The sequence below is a fragment of the Dreissena polymorpha genome, chromosome 7 (genome assembly GCF_020536995.1).
Source record: "Dreissena polymorpha isolate Duluth1 chromosome 7, UMN_Dpol_1.0, whole genome shotgun sequence".
NCBI classification, from domain to species: domain Eukaryota; kingdom Metazoa; phylum Mollusca; class Bivalvia; order Myida; family Dreissenidae; genus Dreissena; species Dreissena polymorpha.
The window spans coordinates 74,262,707-74,284,840 of record NC_068361.1 but is presented as its reverse complement, the minus strand read 5'-3'; the positions used below and the strand labels follow the sequence as shown (position 1 = coordinate 74,284,840).

Below are 22,134 nucleotides of genomic sequence, written 5' to 3'. Positions count from 1 at the left end.
CTCAACTGGGCTCGAACCACTGACCCCTGGAGTAAATCTAATGCTTAGACCACTCGGCCATCCATGCTCATACAATAAGTGATGTATTTTATACTTTATATAAGCAATCCTCATAGTGTCACAAAATAACAGATTACTCTCCAAATAATTCAATCGTTTCGAATTGCAATGCTTTATAATTTTCAGGTTTTCAAATCGTCAAAAGATGTTTTAGAGCATGGTAAATGGTCAGTATTACTGTTTCCTCACAAATATCATAACTACAACGAACATTTGCGAATCTGAAACAATTTTTATACCTTTGTCAATTTACCAAAACATGTAAAAGTCCCTTTAAAAATGCAAACATTGTTTTAAGTTATATGCTGGCTTAGGAACATGTAACTATTTGGCACAATCCCTGAATATATACATGTAAACCAGATGCCTGCCAGCAAATATTTCAAGCACATTGTCAATAATCTAGTAAACAAGGGCTGTTTGTAAAACATGCATGCCCCCCATATGGGCTCTCCGTTGTAGTGAGAGCCATTGTGTGAATATGTTTTTTGTCACTGTGACCTTGACCTTTGACCTAGTGACCTGAAAATCAATAGGGGTCATCTGCCAGTCATGATCAATGTACCTATGAAGTTTCATGATCCTAGCCATAAGCATTCTTGAGTTATCATCCGGACACCATTTTACTATTTCGGGTCACCATGACCTTGACCTTTGACCTAGTGACCTGAAAATCAATAGGGGTCATCTGCGAGTCATGATCATTCTACCTATCAAGTTTCATGATCCTAGGAATAAGCGTTCTTCAGTTATCATCCGGAAACCATTTTACTATTTCGGGTCATCGTGACCTTGACCTTTGACCTAGTGACCTGAAAATCAATAGAGGTCATCTGCGAGTCATGATCAATCTACCTATCAAGTTTCATGATCCTAGGCCTAAGCGTTCTTGAGTTATCATCTGGAAACCATTTTACTTTTTCGGGTCACTGTGACCTTGACCTTTGACCTAGTGACCTCAAAATCAATAGTGGTCATCTGCGAGTCCTGATCAATCTACCTATCAAGTTTCATGATCCTAGGCCTAAGCGTTCTTGAGTTATCATCCGGAAACCATTTTACTATTTCGGGTCACTGTGACCTTGACCTTTGACCTAGTGACCTGAAAATCTATAGGGGTCATCTGCGAGTCATGATCAATCTACCTATCAAGTTTCATGATCCTAGGCCTAAGTGTTCTTAAGTTATCATCCGGAAACTATTTTACTATTTTTGGTCACCGTGACCTTGACCTTTGACCTAGTGACCTCAAAATCAATAGGGGTCATCTGCGAGTCATGATCAATGTACCTATGAAGTTTCATGATCCTAGGCCCAAGCGTTCTTGAGTTATCGTCTGACAACCACCTGGTGAACGGACCGACAGACCGACCGACAGACCGACATTAGCAAAGCAATATACCCCCTCTTCTTCGAAGGGGGGCATAATTATTAAACAAGCTGAATAAAGCTTATGTTTGACCCTAATGGCCTTTTTAGTGATACAATTCAACATCTGACTAAGGTTTAACAAGTTTCTTCTCCACTTAGTTAATATGTTTGGTAAATTATTTTAAAATTGCATGATGAATTATGAAGTAACAGTCTGGACATGCTGTTTTATAACCAAATAAAACCTATGACCTTTGTGTGACCTTGACCTTTTAAGACATTAGACAGTTCACATGACAAACAGTCTCAACATGGGGAACATTTGTGTTAAATAATTAAAATTACTTTATGAAGAATTTAGATACAGATGGAGTAATTTACAGCTAATTTATAACCAAATTTAACCTGTAAGTTTGACTTTGACCTTTGAGGTAAGGAGACAGATGTTACACAAGATGTGCCATCTCCTTTTGGTAAGTTATTTTAAAACTGCATGTTGAAAGACGCAGTTACAATCCCTTCAAGATGCATTATGAGCGACTTTGATCTTTGACCTCTAAATGTGCAGTATAAAGTATTTGGACGACGCTCTGGGAGAAGGGGGTTTAACGAATGTGCCTAAAGTGTCGTCCCAGATTAGCCCGTGCTGTCCGCACAGCTAATCACTGTGAGGGACGACACTTTCCGCTTTTATGAGATTTTTCGTTTAAGGAAAGCATCTTCTTAGCAAAATTCCAGTTTAGGCGGAAAGTGTCGTCCCTGATTAGCCTGTGCGGACTGCACAGGCTAATCTGGGACGACACTTTACGCACATCCATTAAACCCCCTTTTCAGAAAGCGTGGCTCATTTGGATACCTGCAAACTGAGTGGTCTCCCATGAATACTATTGCACTCTGATACACTGATAGTGCTAATACCAGTAAATTTGAGTCTAAAACATTTAACATAATAAGTGGTGAGTGTAAAACTGCTAAAAACTGATAAATAATCAGTCTTGAACTTGAATGTACAATTTTTTCATCTGCTATTGAAATCTTTGGTAGATACAACAGCTTTCCACTCATTGGTCCTAAATTGGCGTCAACGTATGTGACGGCACAACATTCTTTGATAAAATTCCCTATTTGGGACGTAAATGGTTCAATACTGTATGATATAATCTGCTTGCCATAACTGATTATTGCTATGTCACCTTCAAGTATCAAATTCAGTTTGATACCGCAAGAAAGAAAGGAATTTTCTTGAAAGTGGTTTTACCCACTTTACAATATGGTCATTACCATTTCAATGATCATATAGCTTATCCATCAATTGTTATCTATATCCTGGTATTTACAGCTTACGTCTGTGTAGTTCCGTCTTTAGCTACATAAATTATCAGCATTATCCGGTAGGACCAGAGTATTCTACAAATTTTTTCTATTCAATAAAAAATCCATTTATCATGCATTGATTAAAAAGTCCATCTAAACATAATTCAAATTTATAGCCGGTATCTATCTGACAGGGTAAAGTTTGCAAGACTGCAAGTATTTAGCGTTAAAGTACAATGCTGTGTAACTTCAAATATATTTCCTTTTTTCAAATATTTTTTATCACTTACAACCATTTGAATGGATATGGAATGTAAACGATTTGTCGAATACAATATTGTCATGGAATACGAAACAAATATTATATTTTCATTCTTTGAAGTTGGTTAATAATATATATTAACTCTTCATATATATTTCTGTTCATTTGTTATGATAGGAAAATACAAACATTAAATATCTTTAACAGCATAACATATCTCCTGTGCAAATCTTTATACTACATGGGTATAATATTCACAAGATATTATATGGAAATTTTATTAATTAATTTAATAAAAACAAAAAGTTGTTCGGCTGATTGACAAGATCAATACAATTGAAATCATACAATAATATTTTACATGTAATGTGTCAGCATTTTTCATGTTGTTCTATATATTTCATTTTCAAGTGTTGTTTTTTTGGGTCATAAACCCTAGTCCTAGATACCACAAAGATAGAGTCCTATATTTACATGGGTGAGTCAGTTAAAACCACCAGTCCGAAAGAACTGGAATTTTAGAATGCAAGGTTGAGCGCGTGTGGAATTTACTAGATTTCCCATTCATTCATAATTTAAAGCTGTCATAGTAGTACGTCTGTTACTACGCCAGTTACTACGCCTGTTGTACACACTAACTGGTCTCAGCTATTTCGTGACACCACTCCTACACTAAGCTATCTATATAAAGGCCAGTCATTAAGTACAGTATCCAAAAAGTCAAGGCTTTCGTCAAATATTTACCCTGTTCTTAAGTGATTGAACTAATTGACTTTACTTTCATAAGAAAGGTTATCAAACAAATAAGAAATACTATTTTGACTGCACCTAATCTTGCAACAAATACCTCATAAAGTATATATGTCAATAAAAATTCTTATGAACAACACAAATTTTGTTTAAAAAACATATAAAAACAATTAATTATTTGATTTGTCACTTTTACAATCTGTGATTAAGCAGTTTCCTTGATCAATATATTTCTCTATTCTGTACACCATAATACACACGATTGTAAAACCTCGTTTCTTCTATGTACTTAATGTTTTCCTAAAATTTGTAATGTATCAGATTTTTTTAATCATATAAAATCTTTCAAAATGGAGAAGAATGCAAGGCATTTCATGTACCAGAAATCATTGGTCAATAACTCTGCCAAAGTAAGTAACCAAAATAAAATAAATTAAAGAACCTTTTTCATTACAAATATTAATGAAATAAAATGATTGTCAAAATAACACCTACATGTAACTTAATTAATATCCTACCAAAAATACTATTTCTGGTGGTACCTAATGGTGGTGGTAGGAGCAGCAGTAGAAGTTATAGCAACAGTCACAGTATCAGTTAAGTTATAGTAGTTGTAGTAGTGGTGGAAGTGGTGGAAATGGTAAAAGAAAGGGCTATGTTTTAATTTCCAATAGCTAAACATAGGTAATCTTTATAATACAACAGCCTGATTTTACCCTTTCCACTCAGAAGCAAAGTGAAAATGGCTATGTGCAAACAGCATAAAACCAGAACAGCCTGCGAGTAACTCGCAGTCTGTTCAGGTTTTATGCTGTTTGCTACTCATCAGTATCTAGGGATGGAAATGAAGCCTTTAAAACTTGATTCTTGTAGAAAGGTCTTGAATTAAATGTAATTTTCTAAGGGACTTCAAATGCGTCACATTTACGTATCTAAGTGGTAAAGGGTTAAACACACTCCGTTTGCAAGTATCTGTCCTGTAAAAATCTATGCTGTTTCGATTACACTGCCATTAATAAACATAAGAACCTATTAAAGCATTATTTTGACAGGATATAAACAGATGAAATACTGACGAATAAAATCTCATGAAATCATTTGCTAATATATAATCCTTGCAGTTTCAAGTTTCAAAACTTTTAAATAACCTTAGGAAATGTTTATTTTAATCAGTATAACTTACAATAAGAAGTAATCAAAACTTTCACTGATGTTTTTTTATAAAGGCTCACTTAAGTGCAATATTGATCCAAAAATCAATGAAATTCTACACAAGGCTACGTCAAAGGCTTTTAAAACTAGTACGCATACTAACCGTAATTAAAATCATTACTATAAATAGTATATTGTGGCAAACTTATGATGGTCTGTTGACGTAGGTAATTGAGTTACTTTAATAAAGGTCAGAGCAGTAAACATATTGTCACGAGCCGAGCGGTAGCTGTGATTTTACTTCAGTTTCTTTAACTTTTCCAAACTTGAAGCTTTTATTCAAGTTTAACATGGAACTAAAATGGACTCTGATAAACAGTAAACTAAGAATAACATTTTGCCTATTCAGTTGTTTTAAAATTGTAAAAAAAATACAAACTCAAGATTTATAACCTTTCTAAATTTTATTCATTCATAACGAATAAATAAATAACAACTTTCAATATATATATTTCTTAACAGACAGATTAATTTTCAGACATTTACATTATAATACAGCAATATACACGTACATGTGTCATGTTAAGTATTTGCACTTTCTATTTTATAATGTTCTAAAAAGATGACAAATGCAATTTTTAAGTATTTATAAAATTCAGTCTGAATTTTAATAGCTAAGTCTTATTGAAAAATGTATTTTAAATGCTTATATAAGAAAAATAAAATAGGTCTCACACCTAGGAAAACAAAGTTCAGAGTCCACGAATGAGAATTTTCAGTGCCTTTTATACTCTCCAAAAGCGCACACATAACGTTGTGCAATAATAACGTAAAAGCGCACATATGAATTGTGCACAAAAAGCGCACAAACAACGAGCAGTAAAGCGCGCAAGAGCGCACAATAAAATTTGAGCGTTCTTGACACGGTAAATGTCACTCATATTAAAATGATATTTCTGACGATATTACAATGAAGCAGTAGTCAAATACATATCAATTAAATCAATAAATCATTTATAAAGATGACTATTACCTTTTTAAACAATTTTTAAGAAGGAATATGAGTATTTAACAAAAGATATTGTATGACGAAACTGTCAAAATACTGTAGTCAGTGTAAACTACCCAGAAGGCACTTATGTCAGCATCAGGAAATCAACTTCCTGTTTATGCAAAAATGGCTGCCACATTAACAGACGCTTAAACAATGAGACTTTTAAAAAGGATATTACAAATAATAAAGAAGCGCAAAAGGTAGGCATCGGCTGTTATCAGCTCTAACTTCCACACAGCATCCAATAAAAACATTAAATAACAGTGACATAGTCATTTAGATGCAAAACATAAACGGTAAAAATGAACAATGTACATGAACATAAACACATGTTTTCATAAACAATCTAGGGCATGACAATATCAATACCATTTGTGGTAAAACACGATTTCCGTGGTTGAAAAAATGTAAACAATATCAAGGTCAAATGCACCATTTGTAAATTGTGTTATTGGGATAATGATTCAATCGCTCAAGCGCAGAATAGAACAAGAAGGCCTGAAAGGCCCAAAGTCGCTCACCTGAGATATAAAGGAACTGACCTGTTCTTCGCAGCCCAAGATGTCATTAGAACAAATGTTATGACCAACTTTCATGAAGAGTGAACATTAACTGTAACTTTTAGAGTGCTAACAAGAATGTACTATAGCCATATTAGGACAAATTTCCTGACTCCTGGCGGCCACCTTTTCAACAGACTGGAATCATTTTCGAACACATCCAAGATATCATTTAAACAAATATTCTGACAAAGTTTCATGAAGATTGGACAATAAATGTGACTTAAAGAGTGTTAACAAGTTCTCCTATAGCCATAGAAGAAAAAATGCCCCGCCCCCTGGTGGCAATTTTTCAAACCAACCGGAACCATTTTCTAACTTGTCCAAGATATTATTAGGACAAATCTTCTGACCAAGTTTCATTAAGATCTGACAATAAATGTGGCCTCTAGAATGTTAACACAGTTTTACTATATAGAGCCATATACGCTAAAATGCTCCGCCCCTTGGCGGCCATGTTTTTCAACCAATCTGAACCATTTTTTAATTCGTCCAAGATATCATTAGGGCAAATCTCCTGCCAACTTTCATGAAGATTGGACAATAAATGTGAACTTTAGAGTGTTAACAAAGTTTTACTATTGCCATATAAGGAAAAATGCCCCGCCCCCATGCGGCCATGTTTTTCAACAGACCAGAACCAATTTCGAACTCATCCAAGACATAATTGAACAAATATTCTGCCTAGTTTCATAAAGATTTGACTATAAATGTGACTTTTAGACTGTTTACAAGATTTTACATTAGCCATAATGGAAAAATGCAAGGTTTTACTATAGCCATATAGAGTAATATAAGGAAAAATGCCTGGTCCCCTGGCAGCCATGTTTTTCAACCAACCGGAACAATTTTCACACTCTTTCAAAATATCATTCAGACAAAATTAATCTTCTGACCAAGTTTCATGGTGATTGGATGATACATATGGCCTCTAGAGTGTTAACAAGGTTTAATACTATAGCAATATCAGGAAAAATGCCCCACCCCCTGGCAGCCATGTTTTTCAACCAACCGGAATCATTTTCGAACTCATCCAAAATATCATTGTGATAAATCTTCTAACCAAGTTTCTTGGTGATCAGAAAATAAATGTGGGCTCTAGAGTGTAAACAAGGTTTTACTATAGCAATATCAAGAAAAATGCCCCACCCCTGGTGGCCATGTTTTTCAACCATCCGGAATGACTTTCAAGCACGTCCAAGATATTATTAAAACCAATCTTCTGACCAAGTTTCATGAAGATAGGATAATAAATGTGGCCTCTACAATGTTAACAAGGTTTAACTATAACCATATATACAGTAGAATTGCAATAAACTGGCGATTACTCGAGTATTAAAGGAAGTCCCTAACATTATCATTTAATTTCTATATAAAAATACCCACAATAACTCAAGCATGCAATTTTCCATAACTCGAGGATGCGTGCTGGTCCCTGAAAGGCATTTCACACCTTAAGGTGGCAGGGGATATATCAGTGAAAGGGGGGTCCATGAAAATTACATATCTTTAGGGTAGGTGTTACCTATGGTCTTTAAAAATCAATTAGGTATTTATAAGATGTATTTCTTGTGTTAGGTTGTAGAAAGAATGTCTCAAAATTTTGGAAAAAAACATTACAACTAGCCACAGCTCCCTAGCAAGGAAATTTTGAATCTTCAAAAAGGAGGTTTTCACTTTTGTCGGAAGTCAATATTTCACGCTGCAGAAACAGAACAAAATTTTGAAGGTAAATTGTGAAAAATCTAAACGTATGGGAGACACTTTTCTAGGCAAATAAACAAAGCACAGGGATGAAATTAGTGAGTAATGTAGCCAAAACTAGGATTGCATTCTGTTTGAATGTTCTGTGCATGCCATGAATTGGGTCAAATTTCTCAATTTTTCATTAAAAATGAGGTGGTCGGGGGGAAAGATCAAGGGCCATAGTTTCACAAGTGAAGAAGCCAGCCTTGTCTTTGGTTGTATTTTCAATGTATATTGCCTATGCTATGACACTGACACAAAAAGGCTTTCTTGTGTCACTTTCTGTTTTGATGCAATGGATTTGACTGTTTGCGGCCTTTCGGAACTCGAAATTTGGTCAAAAATATATCCCCTGCCCCCTTAATAGCAAAACGCAAAATTTTAAAATTGTGTATATCATACGAAAATTGATACATGTATTCCACAAATGTGTTGCGGTAACAAATCAAACATAATTTTGCATATATCTTTTAACCGCTATGGTTGAGATTATGGAAAACAAAGGGAGGTAATAATGTTAAAACCATTGCTAATTTTAGGAAAATTTCACGTGTGCTGATTTCGCACTGGAAAACAATGTTTAAACTCATATTTGTGTAATAGCATCTACATTTGCACATTTTCTGAGCTTGAATACTTAAATAAGCAAGATAAGTCTGCAGTTTTGTAGAAAAAGTTGGTAAAAATAGGAAAATTATGCAAAATAGTGGTTTGTAACATGCCGCAAACATAAATTCTCTTTTTCTTCTTATTTGAAGTCATTATGGCAACATATTTCTTCATGTGACACCTAACCGATGAAGAAAGACTAAGATTGAAGCATTTATTTGATAATAAATACGAAATAATAAGTGAATGCCACATCTGGAAGCGGGCGTACACTCCAAGCGTCTATGGTGTTCTGCGGTGTAGTTTCCGCGGCAAAAGGCTAAGGCTTAAAGCTCACCATGCACTATATTATCTTGAAAATAAACATGCCATGTCATCAAAAATGCATGTGTCACATTTATGCCACAGTAAACTTTGTGTCAACATCTTGCACTTAAGTTATGGGCCTCAAAGCATTAACAAAAGGAAAATATGTGCTCATGAAGGTTCCTTATGCACTTGAAAATGTTTTCAAGCTGTGTCTTGTTTACAATGATGTTCTCATAGTCAGATATATTTGCCCACTGTTTCCAATTGTAGCACTTTGATTTTCAGACTGTGGTACTGTTTGATGTGGTCGCAGTTTAATAGGGAGAACGAGTGGACCCCGAGAACGATTACACGCATTCAAGACATCGTTAGCCACAGAATCACCCAATCGCACGACACTTTCCAGGTCAGGGTCTGAATTCAACGGAATAGAATCTTGAACTTGTTTCTCTACACAGGGCACATGCCTGCAGAAACTTTATAGTTTGGAAATACTCCTTTTTTGAAAAGTACACCTTTGTTTTTCCTAGCGTGATTGTTTTTCGGCGTAAGCTGTATTAAGCCAGCTTTTCACCCTGACTTGACCTTTGTAAGTATCCAATAATATGCAAATAAAATTTCCCGCGGCTAGGTACGAATGAATACACTTCATTTATTCCATTGGCTGATTTGAGTATAACACCAGAACATTGGAAACATATCCGCGTCTTTGTAACACTGTTTTACTGCATGAAACAATTTTATCTCTAATGAAAAGGCTCAATAGATAGAACAGTTTTACAATCAATTTTCGACATAAATACAGTTTGTGCGTTCACCTTTTATTTTCAGAGAATTGCCAGCGCAAAAGCGTTTATACTAAAGGCTATATTCTCATATTTAGTACTTACTTGCATTGCATTTCAACCCGCGAAAGTCAGAGTTTATATACAGTTCATCACCGGAGTTCGCAGAAGGGGTTGCGACCTTTTCATTGAAGGACAAAATTGGAATCTATGCTATTTTTGTCTGATGGAGTAAATAGTTCGTTTAGTCGCTTTATCAATATTTTAGGCACAGCTGTTGCCTTGGTCGAGTACAGTTGGCGTAAACAAGCCGTCGTTTCAGCAGCAGAATTGTTACCTAACTTTAATGCATTGCATTCCAATCCGCAAGGTATCAAGGTCAGTTTGCGGTCAGTTGCAGAAATCTTTATATAAACGCCGTCTCGTAAACTTTGTGCACTTGAAGTCTGTTTTGATAAGAAAGATACTAAATAAAGATATTCGGCAATATTATTGTGGTATGCCAATCATCGATTTTTAATATGTTTTCAACATTTGCATGATAAGGACCAATTTTGATAAAATTAATTAGAAATATTTATCCATTTTGACCAGTTTATTCAGCATGAGCACAATAATTCACTATACTATAATTATGCAATTAAATAAGATTCGAGTATTGCCGGCTGACCTATATGCACTCGTTTATTTTCATGTTTCTTGTGTTTTTCTATTCTGTAAATATAGACATCTGAGTAAAAATATCACATAAAGCAAAATAAGCCACGAAATCTGGCGCAACACCCCGTAATTGATTTGCTTGTGATGTAGCTAAGAACTGCGCAGAAAAAAGGCATCCGCTACTTTTTATCTCATAGAGATAACTTTTGATCGTTCATAAACATCGACCACAATCAACGCCGTATATCTTTTTTAAAGATATTTCTTGTTATAACTGTGCTGTGATTTCTTATGGAGTGATCTAATTTTGAATGGTATTTTAATGAATGAATATCAATATTTGGTGCATGTATTATGTAATCATATGGGAATATACATCTGTAAGACTGATTGATAGTGTCAATAATCATTTTAAACATTTGACATATAACTTGTGTGCTTCTCTACTAAATAGAGTCAAATGTTGTGAATAGGAACACTATTTTTTTGATTATTTCTGTTCTGGTTGTTTCCCTTGAATTGTGTGAATTTTTGGAATTACTATGAAATACAAACAAAACACAGGATACAGTTCAGAAATGTTGCATTTAATTCATTAAACATTATATTTTAATATAACAAAAGCTTTTTGTTTTATTATGCATATATTAAAAAACTTAAGGTGGCAGGGGATATATCAGTGAAAGGGGGGTCCATGAAAATTACATATCTTTAGGGTAGGTGTTACCTATGGTCTTTAAAAATCAATTAGGTATTTATAAGATGTATTTCTTGTGTTAGGTTGTAGAAAGAATGTCTCAAAATTTTGGAAAAAAAACATTACAACTAGCCACAGCTCCCTAGCAAGGAAATTTTGAATCTTCAAAAAGGAGGTTTTCACTTTTGTCGGAAGTCAATATTTCACGCTGCAGAAACAGAACAAAATTTTGAAGGTAAATTGTGAAAAATCTAAACGTATGGGAGACACTTTTCTAGGCAAATAAACAAAGCACAGGGATGAAATTAGTGAGTAATGTAGCCAAAACTAGGATTGCATTCTGTTTGAATGTTCTGTGCATGCCATGAAATGGGTCAAATTTCTCAATTTTTCATTAAAAATGAGGTGGTCGGGGGGAAAAATCAAGGGCCATAGTTTCACAAGTGAAGAAGCCAGCCTTGTCTTTGGTTGTATTTTCAATGTATATTGCCTATGCTATGACACTGACACAAAAAGGCTTTCTTGTGTCACTTTCTGTTTTGATGCAATGGATTTGACTGTTTGCGGCCTTTCGGAACTCGAAATTTGGTCAAAAATATATTCCCTGCCCCCTAATTAACTGGCTATTATTAAAAGACACATTCTTGTCTGGTCGGTGCTTAAAATATCAAGTTGTGAAAACAGCGCAATCAAGCTGACAAATAACGCTTGATAAGGTCGCAGTTTGAGAAACACTGCAAATTGTCATCATTTCAGATTCAGATAAAAGCTACACAGTTTGAACACAGACCAGGAACTACAGATGCTCTGCTCTTTGTCGCGAAACATCTTACGCCATCAGTTCTGGGAAGCTAATGGGTTGCAACAGTCTTCAATCTAAGACTTTGCACAACACAAGTCTGACTGAATGAAAATTAAATACAAATTGTGTTAAGTGCTCATGTTGTTTTTTCGTGTGTTTTTTCATGTGCTTGTGTGCTATTTTAAATATGCTACATGTACATTGAATATTGTTTGAATATTTTTTATTATATATGTGTTATGTGTGTATGTTGATTAAATTAAATGAATGAACGATCATTCTTATTGTTAAGTTTAGTATACTGTAACCTAAAGTGATTTTTACAAAGCCCTTCCTTTTCCAAGCACAGTCTTACATGTAAATAAAGTGTTTGCGGTCAGAAGTTAAGCATCACCAACCAAATCAGTGAAAACAAATAATACCCTGGATTACTCGAAACCTGTGATTACTCGAGCATTGAGATCAGTCCCGTGCTACCTTGAGTTATCGCAGTTTTACTGTTAGGAAAAATGCCCCGACCCTTGGAGGCCATGTTTTTCACGCAACCAGAACCATTTTCGAACTCCTCCAAGATATCATTGGGACAAATTTTCTGACCAAGTTTCATGATGATCAGACAATAAATGTGGCCTCTAGAGTGTTAACAAGTTTTATCTATAGCCAAAAAGGGAAAAATGCCCCACCCTCTGGCAGCCATGTTTTTCAACCAATTTGAACCAATTTGAAACTCATCCATGATATGATTGTCACAAATCTTGTGAACAAATTTCATAAACATCAAAGAATAAATGTGGCCTCTAGATTGTTAGCAAGACAAATGTTGACGCTGCATGACGAACGACAGACAAAAGGCAATCACAAAAGCTCACCATGAGCACATTGTGCCCAGGTGAGCTAAAAACTATATCAGGCTTAGAGTGATAATAATTGGTGAATTACCATCACATTTGTTTATTGAAGGTTAAAGAATTAAAGTAATTTACATTAAAGATCTTCAATATGAAAGATGTATTGGCTATATTATAACAAAAATATTATGACATGTATCATTTAGAAGTTTTCAGCAATCTTAATATATAGCTGAATATATAATATATATATATTATATATATATAGCTCAATATAGCTGAAAATGACATAAAACATTATTGTTGATGCTGTTTGCCTTTATAAAAGACATTTCTTGTTGAACTTACAACCAATTTCATCAAATGACTGTATATATTTGATAATTATTACAACTGCAATCATTAATTCCATGTAAATCCAAAAATGTATATTCTCACATCAATCTATCCCATCAACAAAAGTCAGAGTTCTTTAAAGCAAAATTTCTGTTTATTGCACAAGTGACCTGCAAATGCAACACTTGAAACCACTTGAAGTTGTATGTTACAATTCATTGAGCTTATATTCTCTTACAACTGTAATTCTACCAAGAAATAGGGTTTGTCCTCTCTTAACTCTAAAATCTTAAAGGAGCCTTTTCTTGTTTTGGTAAATTGACAAAATTAAAAAAAGTTGTTTCAAACTGGCAAATTTGTGTTTAAGTTATGATATTTGTGAGGAAACAGTAATACTGAACATTTACCATTCTCTAAAATAGCCATTATATGCATCTTTTGACGATTTAAAAACCTGAAAATGATAAAGCATTGCCATGCCAAACGATTGAATAATTTGGAGAGTTTTGTTGTTGTCGTTATATTTTGTGAAACTACAAGGATCGCTTATAGAAAGTATCAAATACATCCTTCATTGTATGAGGACGGATGGCCGAGTGGTCTAATTGGTAGATTTTTACTCCAGGACTCTAGGAGTCAGTGGTTCGAGCCCTATTGAGGATTACTTTGCAACAATGCGACAGTGCGACAATACGATGGCGACAATACGATAGTAATATCGTACTGTAGCCATCGTATCATCGCATTGTTGCTGTGGTATTATCACATTGTTGCCATTGTATTGTCGCACTGTCGTCATTGTATTGTCGCACTGTCTTCATCGTATTATCGCGTTCTCGCATTCTGGCATTGTTGCCATCGTATTATCACATTGCCGCCATGGTATTGTCGCACTGTCGTCATTGTATTGTCGCACTGTCATCATCGTATTATTGCGTTCTTTCATTGTCGCCATCGTACTATTGCACTGTCACCATCATATTGTCGCACTGCCGTCATTGCACTGTCACATTGTTGTCATCCTACTATCGCGTTCTCGCATTCTCTCCATCGTACTATTGCATTGTTGCTATCGTATTGTCGCACTGTTGTCATTGTTTTGTCGCACTGAGGCCGTCGTACAATAGCGTTCTCGCATTCTTGTCCTCTGGATTTTAATGTGTAACCACGATGGCCCTAACGGTATTCCGTAGTGTGTTGACATTTAAATCACATGCTTGAATTTCAATGCGCAACTTTAAAATTTTAAAACATGTTCTTTGTCTTAGGATGAAAAGATTGAATATGTTATTCTAGCCAGATATCTGGGAGATGCAGTTGTCTGTCTATTGATGTTTATTAAACTTTTACCCTAGCTTTGAGTTATCAAATTCCATTAAACATTTATATCTTCACCCCTTGGGATGATGAAACACTTTTGCTCCAGTTTTGAGTATTTATTACAAAATTCTTCCTTGTTCAGAAATGTAATTTTCAGAATTAAAGGGAAGGGAATAAGATGAAAATAAATTCCTCTGGGTTATGTACTGTCTGATAGGTGTTGTTTTAAAGGGGCCTTTTCACGTTTGGGTAAATTGACAAAATTGAAAAAATTTGTTTCAGATTCGCAAATTTTTTTTTAGTTATGATATTTGTGAGGGAACAGTAATACTGAACATTTACCATGCTCTAAAATAGCAATTATATGCATCTTTTGACAATTTAAAAACCTGAAAATTATAAAGCGTTGCAACGCGAAACGAATTAATAATTTGGAGAGTTCTGTTGTTGTCGTTATATTTTGTGAAACTACGAGAATTGCTTATATAAAGTATGAAATACATCTGGTTTAGTATTCAGAAGAATGGCCGAGTGGTCTAAGTCGCAGACGTTTTACTCCAGGACTCGAGGGGTCAGTGGTTCGAGCCCTGCAGAGGGTTACCTTTTTTTTTCTTTTTTAACTTTTATTCTTGATTTTTTACTGGAGCTTTTTGTATCCAATGTTTTTATTTATCAATATAAATCATTTAATGAGAAACTCTAAAACATGCTAAAATCTGTGAAAAGGCCCCTTTAAGAGCACGAGGTTTTCAAGCCATTTGCGGGTTTTGCCCACAGGTGATGGGCGCGTGGCCAATTCACTGAAACACTATCAATATGTCATAAAACAACATTTTTCATCAAAAATTCTGATATAATATATATATTCATGAGTATGTGTGAATATATATTTATATCTAAATGGAATTTGTAAGGAAATTAATGCTGTTGTAATTGAAGGCTGATCTGAGGGGATCGAGCTTCGCAGAACTGAGGAAACTATTACATTACAAACTACCTGTGGTATTAGTGGGATTGCAAGTATGGTCCATCAAAGATAAGATGAGGCCATTTCATATAGTATTTCAGTACATTAATCTGTCCTTTCAATATATTTCCTTTTAGATATGCTTGCTTTTGAAAACAAGAATATCAGTGAAACTGATGGATGCTCCCAAGTGGTGCGCTTTGTCAATCTATGTGTTAATAACCACCTAAAAAATTCTTTTATTAGCCTCGGTGACCTTGACCTTGAGCCCAGTGACCTCAAACCTCATCAAAAGGTAGAGGTCCATGCAAGGTACCTACATGCCAAATATGAAAGAGATTGGTAAAGTAACAAAAGCATGACAGAAAATCTATTATTAGCCTCAGTGACCTTGACCCCAGTGACCTCAAACCTCATCAAAAGGTAGAGGTCCATGCAAGGTTACCTACATGCCAAATATGAAAGAGGTCGGTAAAGTATTGAAGGTGCTATGAGAAACTGTAACAAAAGCATGATGGAAAAATCTATTATTTGCCTCAGGGACCTTGACCTTGACCCCAGTGACCTCAAACCTCATCAAAAGGTAGAGGTCCATGCAAGGTACCTACATGCCAAATATGAAAGAGATCAGTAAAGTATTTAAGGTGCTATGAGAAACTGTAGCAAAAGTGTGATGGAAAAATCTATTATTAGCCTCGGTGACCTTGACCCCAGTGACCTCAAACCTCATCAAAAGGTAGAGGTCAATGCAAGGTACCTACATGCCAATTATGAAAGAGATCGGTAAAGTATTGAAGGTGGTATGAGAAACTGTAACAAAAGTGCGACAGAAAAATCTATTATTAGCCTCACTGACCTTGACCTTAACCCCAGTGACCTCAAACCTCATCAAAAGGTAGAGGTCCATGCAAGGTACCTACATGCCAAATATGAAAGAGATCGGTAAAGTATTGAAGGTGCTATGAGAAACTGAAACAAAATTGTGACGGAAAAATCTATTATTAGCCTTGGTGACCTTGACCCCAGTGACCTCAAACCTCATCAAAAGGTAGAGGTCCATGCAAGGTACCTACATGCCAAATATGAAAGAGATCGGTAAAGTATTGAAGGTGCTATGAGAAACTGTAACAAAAGTGAGACGGAAAAATCTATTATAAGCCTCGGTGACCTTGACCCCAGTGACCTCAAACCTCATCAAAAGGTAGATTTCCATGCAAGGTACCTACATGCCAAATATGAAAGAGATCGGTAAAGCATTTAAGGTGCTATGAGAAACTGTAGCAAAAGTGTGACGGAAAAATCTATTATTAGCCTTGGTGACCTTGACCCAAGTGACCTCAAACCTCATCAAAAGGTAGTTGTCCATGCATGGTACCTACATGCCAAATATGAAAGAGATCGGTAAAGTATTGAAGGTGCTATGAGAAACTGTAACAAAAATGTGACGGAAAAATCTATTATTAGCCCTGGTGACCTTGACCCCAGTGACCTCAAACCTCATCAAAAGGTAGAGGTTCATGCAAGGTACCTACATGCCAATTATGAAAGAGATCGGTAAAGTATTGAAGATGGTATGAGAAACTGTAACTAAAGTGCGACAGAAAAATCTATTATTAGCCTTGGTGACCTTGACCTTGACCCCAGTGACCTCAAACCTCATCAAAAGGTAGAGGTCCATGCTAGGTACCTACGGTACATGCCAAATATGAAAGAGATCGGTAAAGTATTGAAGGTGCTATGAGAAACTGAAACAAAATTGTGACGGAAAAATCTATTATTAGCCTTGGTGACCTTGACCTTGACCCCAGTTATCTCAAACCTCATCAAAAGGTAGAGGTCCATGCAAGGTACCTACATGCCAATTATGAAAGAGATCGGTAAAGTATTTAAGGTGCTATGAGAAACTGTAACAAAAGTGTGACGGAAGGAAGTAAGGAAGGAAGGCAGGAAGGAAGGACAAACTGGCAACTGCATGCTCCCCATAAAAAAGAACAGTAGGTAGCCTTGGTGACCTTGACCTTGACCCCAGTTATCTCAAACCACATCAAAAGGTAGAGGTCCATGCAAGGTACCTACATGCCAATTATGAAAGAGATCGGTAAAGTATTTAAGTATTTAAGGTGCTATGAGAAACTGTAACAAAAGTGTGATGGAAGGAAGTAAGGAAGGAAGGCAGGAAGGAAGGACAAACTGGCAACTACATGCTCCCCATAAAAAAGAACAGTAGGTATAACCAAAGCAGACACATCATTTACAATCCCTTCAAAACCACATGTTATTACATTATTACTTTTTTAAATGCATTTAAATGAATATCTTTCAATATAAATTAATGAAAATATATGAGACTAATCTTTAATGTATAAATATATATATATGCATACTTGTCAAAATTAACAGGAAGAGATAATATCTATTAAAGAACAAATACATGTACAGTATACATGGTTTTTAATGACTTAACTCTTTTAAAATTGAATGATAAATTGATGAGGGAATAGATAAATCAATGATTCTATCTTAAAGATCAATACTAACAGTGAATGCAGTCGGATAGTTCCCTGTCAACATGGACGCGCAAAGTTTATACCAAAAAGCCAATATTTACTCGGGAAACAGTCTCGCATAACAACGCGCTACTGCTGTTTGAAATTTACAATTACAATTTTCGGTTCATTCGCATTCTACTTTTGGAATAGATATGCTTTAAGAAATGATTTTATTTAATGAAACGAGTCTTTCTGGTCAGAATATACATATTTTAACATCAGTTTTTTTCACTCGTCCTGTAGGACGAGAGCTTTAGGAAAATTCACTCATCCTTTCAAGATTTCACTCGTCAATACGAGCGGACGAGTGGTATTTTTGTCCCCTGGTTTACTTAACAAATGGTTTGCAAGTACAGTGCAAGCATTTCATTAAATTCTGCTATTTCTAGTTGATTTCCTGCACCCACAATAGTACACTTATCAACAGAATCAACACTGCTGAACACTGTTAAGAATGACAACTTATAAGTATCACCAAATAGGCCAATAGCAGGATGTATCAATTTGTTGTAGAAATGATCAAACAAGAAGTACGCCATTCCTAACTGAAGGCAACCTATGCACACAATTTCAGTGCAATACCTCCTTCCAAACTCAAGTTACACTGAGGAAGCAGCTTTTTTATTTTTATTAACAGTGACATTGACCTTAACCCATTTATGCCTAGTGGACTCTCCCATCATTTTAAATTGGATCAATTTATTTCCAAAATTAGGGATGTCTAGTATATTTATTTCTATATTTAGAATATTTCTTACAGAAATTCCTTTATAAAGCAAACAGCGCAGACCCTGATGAGACGCCGCTCATCTGGGTCTAGGCTGTTAATTGCCAAGGCCTTTTTTCAAGACGCTAGGCATAAATGGATTAATCTGGCATGCCAGGTATGCAATCCCAAGCCTATAGGGCTGTAGGCATTTTGGCGATAATTCAAGGGTCATACAGCATAAGTGCTTCCTACAATTAAATTTGGCTGGTAATCAAACTAGGTTAAGACTATGCCCACAAACATTAACCACAAAGTTTCAACAATCAAAATTTTATGTGCAAATCTGGCTGCTTATCACACTTTGCTACAAGATAATGCCCTTTCAAATGGCAGTCTAGAAAACCTGGACTGGACTCATGGACTGGACTGGACTGGACTTGTGGACTGGACTCATGGACTGGACTGCATCACATCTTTGTAAACAATGTTGCCTTATTGAAAATTATAAACAAAGTTATTATATTCCCCTACTGGTCTTTGATCAGAGGGGATTTAAGGTTTACCCTCTGTGTATGGGTGGATGTTCAGATGTGTTTTTCTGTGTGTCCATTGAGTTTTGGTTTATGTTTTTATACTGAACTTCAGATGAACAACATCCAACACACACAGAGGGTAAACCTTAAATCCCCTCTGATCAAAGACCAGTAGGCGAATAAAAATAACTATTTATAATTTTGAGATGTGATGCAGTCCGGTCTATGAGTCCAGTCCAAGAGTCCAGTCCATGAGTTCAGTCCTGTCCAGTCCATGAGTCCAGTCCAGGTTTTCTAGACTTCCCATTCAAATTACTAGGAAGTTTCGTGATGATCTGATTTAAACTGTTTGAGTTATAGTGTGGACATCATTCTAGTGCATTCACAGTGCATGTCCCCAGCAGGTGTTACTATGATATGCCACAATCAAAATAACAAGGCTATCTAACACAAATGAATAAACAATTATGTATCTATTAAAGGGACCTTTTCACGTTTTGGTAAATTGACAAAATTGAAACAAAGTTTCAAATTTGCAAATTTTCCTTGTAATTTTGATACTTGCGAGGAAACAGTAATACTGAACATTTACCCCGCTCTAAAATATCAATTATATGCATCTTTTCTGTTGTTATTGTTAGTCTGTTTGCAAGGCAAATAGGCTTTTGTAAAACTGCATTTCAAAATCACAGGGGAAATGGTTGTCCTTTTCCTAGCCTTCCCTGATTTTGGGCAGACGAAAAAGATATTTAATATAGTATTTCGTTGTTCTTATTATTTTTCATTTATAAACTTTTTTTCTAACATTTTCTTCCAAGAACATGGCTTACACCATTTTTAGTGAATTTTTCTATGACCGTTTTACGTGAAAAAACATTCTTAGAAACTAAAACAAATTTCCTTCGCAGAACAATTCTGTTATTGGCAAAAGCGAGTTATATTTTAGTAAATAACCATCTACAAGGCAAACTTAAACAATTGTATACGTCCCTTGAAAACAAAGGGGACAATTATATTACTGCTTATGTGAGGTAGGGGACTTTTATTGCTTGGTAAGTTTTTTTTTCATAAAAAAATCTTTTTGATAGCTTTTTTACATTTTCATTTAGACAACTAATCCTTTAACATTTACTTCAGCAGAAACTTCCCTGTATCTTGCAAATACAGACTTTCAATGCCATCGGCGCTCTCGTTTTATGTTGTGACACTATACAATACACAACTCATGGTATGAGTATGGATGTCCGAGTGGTCTAAGTGCTACACTTATACTCTAAAGGTCAGTTGTTCAAGCCCAGTTGAGGATTACTTATTTTTCGTTCTTTAAAGCGGGTATATACGATTTTTATATGTGCTGAATTGTAAAATATTGATACAAATATGTTATAATAACACACAATATGCAAGAAAAATGATACATTTAAGACGAATTTCATAAAATACAGCAAATACAAATTAGCACCCCGAGCCGATTGTGACGAAGATAATTCGTAATTATTTTCCTACAATAACCGATGCATTCGTCTTTTTAGTAAGTGTTCGTGTGTCGTATGAACCGATATCGCTGCAGGAATTTCAAATGAACCGTTAAACTAAATTTAGATTCACATCGTACATGCATGATATACATGCTGGCGAATTCGGCTGTACAGCCTTTTTCGATTTCAGAATTAAATATCTGGCTTATTTAGCATTTTTCAACACATGTTCTTCTTAACTTTTATTTTAGTTTATATTGAAATATATGTATAATAAGTTTTTTACGAATTTTATATTAATTAATAAATATTTGACAAGATCGTATATACCCGCTTTAATTTTATTGATGTTTTTTACTGGAGGTATTTAGTTCCAATGTTTACAGTTATCAATTTAACACATTTAGTGACAAACTTTAATAAATGCCAAACTCTGTGAAAAGATCGCTTAAATAAACTTCATGTTAAACAAAGATGTAATTTTTTCCTTTCATTTGTGTTCACATGTTGTTATTATGAGTAACCCATTATTATGTTATTGTGATAAGGATCTTTATATAGTATAAATTTGTTTAAATTTCCAATTAATTTAGTAATAGTGTGTTTTGTTGCTGTTAATGTTAAATGTTTTTTATATTATAATCATAAAAAAGTGAGAGAAGCTTAGGACTACAAAATACCCACAATAAAAGATGCTGTATTTAAATTGTTAAATAATGTTCATTTACTCTGATTTACATGAGTATTAAGCGAACAAACTGTCTCTTGTTATATTGTTGTTAAGTGTCCTGATTGCAAGACAAAAGAGTATCAAGACTATTGCCAAGCAATATATGTCCCCTACTGGCCCCACCATTGTCAGAAATATATTTTTTTTATTTGTTGCCATAGCAACCAGATTTTTGACGTAGGAAGAAAATTAAATGGCGTGCATAATGTCCATATTGCCATCTATCAATGTTTCAAGTTTCATAAAAAAATATGAAGAAGTTTTAAAGTTATCGCAGGATCCAGAAAAGTGTGACAGACTGACGGACAGACGGACTGACGGACAGACGGACACACAGAGCGCAAACCATAAGTCCCCTCCGGTGAAACCGGTAGGGGACAATAATTTATGCATCAATACATCAAATAAAGACAAGATATTTTGAGGACATAAACCCAAAGAATAAAACAAGAATTAGTATTCAATCTCAAGCAATAAAAAAAGAGATTAATAAATAAAATAACTACATAGTATCACAAGAAGCTACTGTACCT

General features: G+C 35.0%; 2 protein-coding genes across 4 annotated transcripts in view; one reads left to right on the top strand and one right to left on the bottom strand.

The window, feature by feature from the left end:
* The window catches only part of LOC127839039 (cytosolic phospholipase A2-like), a 50,919-nt gene extending 37,451 nt beyond the window's left edge, over positions 1 to 13,468 (bottom strand). The window contains exon 1 of one of the 3 annotated variants that reach the window (XM_052367183.1): positions 13,418 to 13,468. The gene's annotated coding sequence lies outside the window, so the exon portion shown is untranslated. Of the gene's footprint in view, positions 1 to 5,942; positions 6,222 to 13,417 lie in introns of those variants that run through there. The other 2 variants (XM_052367182.1, XM_052367186.1) reach the window with 2 other exon arrangements.
* A 7,097-nt stretch (positions 13,469 to 20,565) lies between these two features.
* LOC127839042 (prostaglandin G/H synthase 2-like) overlaps positions 20,566 to 22,134 on the top strand; it is a 59,321-nt gene continuing 57,752 nt past the window's right edge. Inside the window, exon 1 of the mRNA XM_052367195.1 lies at positions 20,566 to 20,672. The gene's annotated coding sequence lies outside the window, so the exon portion shown is untranslated. The remainder of the gene's footprint in view (positions 20,673 to 22,134) is intronic.